The sequence below is a fragment of the Mobula birostris genome, chromosome 2 (genome assembly GCF_030028105.1).
Source record: "Mobula birostris isolate sMobBir1 chromosome 2, sMobBir1.hap1, whole genome shotgun sequence".
In the NCBI taxonomy this organism is placed as follows: domain Eukaryota; kingdom Metazoa; phylum Chordata; class Chondrichthyes; order Myliobatiformes; family Myliobatidae; genus Mobula; species Mobula birostris.
The window spans coordinates 107,146,165-107,152,684 of record NC_092371.1 but is presented as its reverse complement, the minus strand read 5'-3'; positions in this window follow the sequence as shown (position 1 = coordinate 107,152,684).

Below are 6,520 nucleotides of genomic sequence, written 5' to 3'. Positions count from 1 at the left end.
TACAGGAAGGACATGGAAACCATAGAAAGGGTGCAGAGGAGATTTACAAGGATGTTGCCTGGATTGGGGAGCATAACTTATGAGAACAGGTTGAGTGAACTCGGCCTTTTCTCCTTGGAATGACCGAGGTTGAGAGGTGACCCGATAGAGGTGTACAAGATAATGAGAGGCATTGACCGTGTGGATAGTCAGAGGCTTTTTCCCAGGGCTGAAATGGCTAGCACAAGAGGGCACAGTTTTAAGGTGCTTGGAAGAAGGTACAGAGGAGATATCAGGGGTAAGTTTTTTTACACAGAGAGTGGTGAGTGTGTGGAATGGGCTGCCAGCTGCTGTTGTGGAGGTGGAAACAATTGTGATAGGGTCTTTTAAGACACTCCTGGATGGCTACATGGAGTGTAGAAAAAAATAGAGGGCTATGGGTAAAGCCTAGGTAGTTCTAAGGTAGGGACATGTTCAGCACAGCATTGTGGGCCGAAGGGCCTGTATTGTGTTGTAGGTTTTCTATGTAAGTTTATGAGTGAACAGCCCTTTTCAAGTCCAGCCTCAAATTGTCAATTGGATTGAGGACTGGGCTCTGACTTGGCCACTCCAGCACATTATTTTGTTGTTTTTAAGCAATTCTTGTGTAGCTTTGTCTTTGTGCTTGGGTTCATTGTCTTGCTGGAAAACAAATCTTCTACCAAATCAGTTCTCTTGCAGACCGTATTAGGTTTTCCTCCAAGATCTCCCTGTATTTTACTGCATTCATTTTACCGTCTACCTTCACAAACCTTCCAGGGCCTGCTGCAGTGAAGCATCCCCATAGTTATGAAGCAGCCACCACCATGCTTCACGGTGGGGATGATGTGTTTTTGTTGATGTGGAGTGTTTTGCTTACACCAAACATAACGTTTAGTCTGATGGCCAAAAAACTCAATTTTGGTTTCATCAGACCATAGAACCTTCTTCCAGCTGACCTCAGAGTCTCCCACGTGCCTTCTAGTAAACTCTAGCTGAGATTTCAAGTGAGTTTTTTTTCCAACAATGGCTTTCTCTTTGCCACTTTCCCATAAAACTGTGACTGGTGAAGCACCCAGGGAACAGTTGTTGTATGCACTGTCTCTCCCATCTCAGCCACTGAAACTTGTAACTCCTCCAGAGTTGTCATAGGTCTCTTGGTGACCTCCCTTACTAGTCCCCTTATTGCACAGTCACTCAGTTTTTGAGAAAGGCAGATTTACAGCTGTGCCATATTCTTTCCATTTCTCGATGAATGACAACTGCACTCCATAGAATATTAAGTGACTTGGAAACTTTCTTGTGTCCATCTCCTGAATTGTGTTTTTCAATAACCTCCTCATGGAATTGCTTGGAGTGTTCTTTTGTCTTCATAGTGTAGGTTTTGCTTGGATACTAACTCACTGGCAGTTGAACTTTGCAGTTACAGGTGTGTTTTTACTACAATCAATTGAAACACCTTGTCTACACGAGGGGTGATCTCCACTTAACTAAATATGTGACTTCTAAAACCAATTGGCTGCACCAGTGACAATTTAGTGTGTCATATTAAAGGGGGTGAATACTTATGCAATCAATTATTTGGTGTTTTTTATATTTGTATTTAATTTAGATCACTTTGCAGAGATGTTTACACTTTGACATGAAAGAATCTTTTTCTGTCAATCAGTGGCAAAAGAGCCAAATTAAATCCACTGTGATCCAATGTTGTAAAGCAATACAACATGAAAACTTCCAGGGGATGGGTACTTTATTTATAGGCACTATAAATAAATAAATCTAGCCTTCAACAGACTACAGACTTCCTGGTTCATCCACAGTTTTTGATTTGGGTATGTATAGTATGTTCTCATAGGCACACATTCATCCATACAGGTTTTACTGAAGTCAGTGACAACTGTGGTGTACTCATTGGCTCGAAGATGAATCCCTGAATACAGTCCAGTTCACCAATTCAGAACAATCCTGTAAGCAGTCCTGTGCCTCCCTTGTCCATACCTTCTTGGTCTTGTAAGGGGTTTCTTCTTTTATGTTACTGCTATGGCTAATGAAAATGGCTTCTTTGTCATGTTAGAATAAAATGGCTTCTTTGTTATGTTAACTGCTGAGAAAGTGCTTCTCTTTCGTAGGTTGTTTGGGTTATATTATTGATAAGAGGAAGAACAAACCAATTGGGATAGATGTAATACTTTCTTGTGTGTCTGTAAGCTATTGTTTTTTGCAGGCTTTGAGGCAGAAGGCGGATGGGGAAAGAGAGAGGAGATGCGATGCCGTAAGCTGGGCGGTGGGATGGACCCCGAGCGGGAGTCTGAGACCCAGGGTCTTCGGCGAGGAGAGGAGACGAAAACAGACTCGTATGGAGCATCTGGTCGACCACTGTGGTTAGTCCCAGGTGGCGGGTCAACGGGGTCCGAGGGGATCGAATGGTGGAAAGAAGACTCCATTACTTGAGCTCCAACTGTTGTGCATGAAGTGGTTGTACTTTGATAAGTTTGCGCCTATTAATTTCCTTTTACATTTTATCTCTATTAATTACATAGTTCCAGCAAGATCTATAAAGTGTAATCATTTAATTGCATATGGTGTATTGTTTGTGATTTGGTGGGGTGGGGTACATCACACAGCATCCACACAAACTTGATTACCCAGTTTGGCGGGGCCAAAGGCTGCTCCCCCTAGACGAAAACGAGTTGAGCAAGTCTGAGGCTTACCATTTCTTCACCACTGGTGCTGCAGTTTTCAGTCTCTTTCTATGTTTGGGGAGTAGAAATATAGCTGGTGATCAGATTTTCCAAAGCGTGGGCATGGAATGGCATGATAAGCACCCTTGATGGTAGTAAAACAGTGGTCTAGTGTTGTGCCTCTTCAGGTATCACAAGTGATATCTTGGTAATAATTATTTGGAGGTTTTTTCAAACTGGCCTGGTTAAAATCTCCCAAAATGATAGGGAAGGCATTTAGGGTGTGCCTTTTTCTTGCCTGTTTATTATGTCGCTCAGTTCATCCAGAGCCTGTTTGACACTGGCCTGAGGTGGGATGTACACTTCTAACAAGATGGTCACTGAAATCTCCCACACCAGGTAACTCACTTTAGCCAACTCTGCTTTGGTCTTTACTTCAAGCATTGGTTCTGAGGTAGCCTCTCTAATGAAATGTAAAATCATTTGACCCTGCTTTCCTAGTACTCTGTTAACCACATAATTCCCAATTCAGTTAGAATACAGTTTACCAGGTTAACAATAGCTTAAACACAAGGAATTCTGCAGATACTGGAAATCCAAATCAACATACACAAAGTGCTGGAGGAACTCAGCAGATAAAGCAGCAGCGATGGAAATGAACAAACAGTTGACATTTCAGGTGACTGTTTATTTCCATGGACGCTGCCTGACCTGCCCAGTTTCTCCAGTACTTTGTGTAAGATGGATTGATATTGCTCCTTGGAACAGTGTTGATTGAAATATATGAATTTGTTTTCAACAATACCTTTACCAAAAAGCAAGCTGCTAGAGGACCTCAGTGGGCCAAGCAGCATTTGTTGCAGGGAAAGGAAATGTTGATGTTTCAGGCTGGGACCTGCATCAGGACAGAGGAAAGGCAGCTGGTACAAAGAGGAGAGAGGAAAACTGGAGCTAGCAGGTGGATGTGGATCAGGGAAGGTTGAGGGATGATGGGTGGAATGAGATGTAAGATGGAGGCAGGTTGATAGAAGCAGTCTAGGGAAAATAAAATGATCACATGGGATCAGTTGCATGGAGAGGAAGGCAAAGGTGGAGATGGAGACTGGAGGGTGATATACAGGGACAAGATCTATAAAAGCTGGAATCTTTATACTGATGCAAAGGAGGACACATCAGGAGCACAAAATGCGGTAATACATCAACTGTAGTCAGAGTACTCCTAATATGATACCTTCTTTACTAGTGAGAAAGAGCGCAGACTAGACAACTAGTTTGCAGACCATGTGTACTCTGTTTGCAATGCCCATCCTGAGCTCCTGGTTGCATTCCGTTTTAGTTCCCTTTCCCACTCGCATGCTGGCACATCTGACCTCAGCCTCCTCTAGCCCAAACTAGGAGAACTGGGTGGGCAACAAACCAATGGCATGAGCATTGAGAAATAAACAATCCGCTGGAGGAACTTGGCAGGTTGAGCAGCGTCTGCAGGAGGAAAGGAACTGTCAACATTTGAGGTGGAAGCCCTGCATCAGGACTGAGAGTAGGTGAGGTGAGATGGCCTGTATAGAGATGAGAAGCAGAGTGGCAAGATAGGAGTCAAAGACAGGGGAGGGGCATAAGATGACAGGCAGGTAGTGGCAGCTTAGAAGAACTGAGTAGGGCTGCAGATGGAAGACTATAGTGGGTGTAGAACAGGTGGAGGCAGACAGAGAGAGGAAAAAGAAAAAAAAAACGCCAAAAGATAGAGCAAGGTAGGACGTTCGGAGTATGAAGATGAGAAACAGCTGTTGGAGGGAGACAAGCAGGAACACAAAATGCTACCAGAGCCGGACTTGTATAAGTAAAGGAGGAGAGAACTGGAAACATTAGGCAAGAAGGGAGAGTTGATTGACAGATGCAACCTGATTGGGGGCTGGGGGAAACCCATGTGTGAAATAGGTGGATGGAGCCAGGAGGTGGAAGGGGTCAAGGATGGTTGAAGAGAGTCTGGAGAAGGATGGGAAGGGGAACAAGAATGGGAGGACCAAAGGATCAAAAAGTGGGGGGTGGGTGGATAAGAGGAACAAGATTCTATTTCTTAACTTCTACCCTCACTGATTCTATATCTTCTGATCCTGTGACACTTCTTTCTAAGGATTTGATTTCATTTTTTTTTCATCAGAGTCACCAAACCCCCTCTATTCACCTGTCTGTCCTCTATATGACATGTATCCTTAGATGTTAAGTTCCCAACCGTGTTTTTTCAGCCATGACTCAGTGATGCAAACAACATTACACCAGCCAGTTTCTAACTGCACTACAAGATCATTTACTTTATTCTGTAAACAGTGTGCATTCATATATAACACCACCAGTCCTGTATTCATCACCCTTTTCAATATTGTCTTCATGTTACTGGAAGTAAAATTTTTATCCATTTCTAAACTTTTTGTCTGCTTTTTTAATATGGTGACTTCCAAAACATCTAGTACACTCTTCTTGCCTTTAACTTTATTCTTGATTTTCCAAGCTGTTCTGTCTCTCTTTGCATGAATATTGAATTTTCCAATTGTAGGTAACCCTCTTGTCCAGTGATCCCTCTTTCTGCTTCCGATGTACCTCCAGCCCTCCCATTTCTCCCTAAGACTTCCTCCTCCCTTTCTACAACCTATCATCCATTATTGTACCCTTCCTTCTCTTGGTTCCATTTATTTACCACTTATATATCTCACCCTCTGGATCCCTTCACACATATGGTTTCATCTATCCTTCATCACTCTTTCCGTTCCCATTGTTACACTCCTTACTGATGGGATTCTAGCACTTGTAGCTTACTTGCCCCAGTGTCCACTTTACCCTCCCCTTAGCCTATCTAGCTCCATCTGACTTTGTTTTCCTCCTCAGACATGTCTGTCTATGGCGACCTCCACTGCCGGGCTGAGGACAGATGCAGATTAGAGGAACAGTGCCTCATAGTCTGCCTGAGTAGGTTCCAACCTTAAGGCATGAACATTTGCTTCTGAATCCATTCCCCTTTTTCCTGATCCCACAGGCCTCATTACCTTATATCTGCCTCCTTCTCTGCATCTTGATTTGCTCATCACCCACACTTTCCTCCACTCCTACTTCCTTCCTTTTACTCCATGGTCAACTGTTCTCTCCTATGAGATTCCATCTTCTTTCAGCCCTTTGTCACTTCCACCAATTACTTCCTAGCTTTGATATCTTTCCCACTCTCCTCCCTACCTCACCTGCCAATCATCCCTTTCATTTGGATTCACCTATCATCAAATTAGCTCTTGCTCCACCACTTCACCCCATCTTTTCATACTGGTTCTCTCTCCCCTCTTTCTGTTGAATGGCCTTGACCTGAAACGTTGACACTCTATTTTCCACCAATGATGCTGTCTGACCAAATGGAGTTCCACCAGCCCCTTTGTGTGTTGCTCCAGAATCTTGCATCTCCCTTTCCTTTTCTGTATCCAGCTATCCTCTGTCATATCCAGGGACCTGCTTCTGTCTTCTAAATTCATTCTTTTCTATCTGCCTCCTTCCACCCATCATCCCTTAAAATTCCTTGGTCTATATATTATCAATTGGCCCCCATCTCATCCCTCCCTTTCTCGTCTTTATACTGGCTATTTTCTCTTTCTCTTTCCATTCACTCTTGACCCAAAACGTTGACAATATCTCCCCCCATCCCACAGATATTGAGCTCCTCCAGCATTTCTTTTATTTTGCCGCAGATTTCAGCATTTGCCATCTATTGTACCTCTATAAATTGATTCGCTTAGAGATAAATAATTATTGTGTTAGCTTCATCAAAATCTTCCATTATGTCATGGTTAGTATTATGACCAACTTCA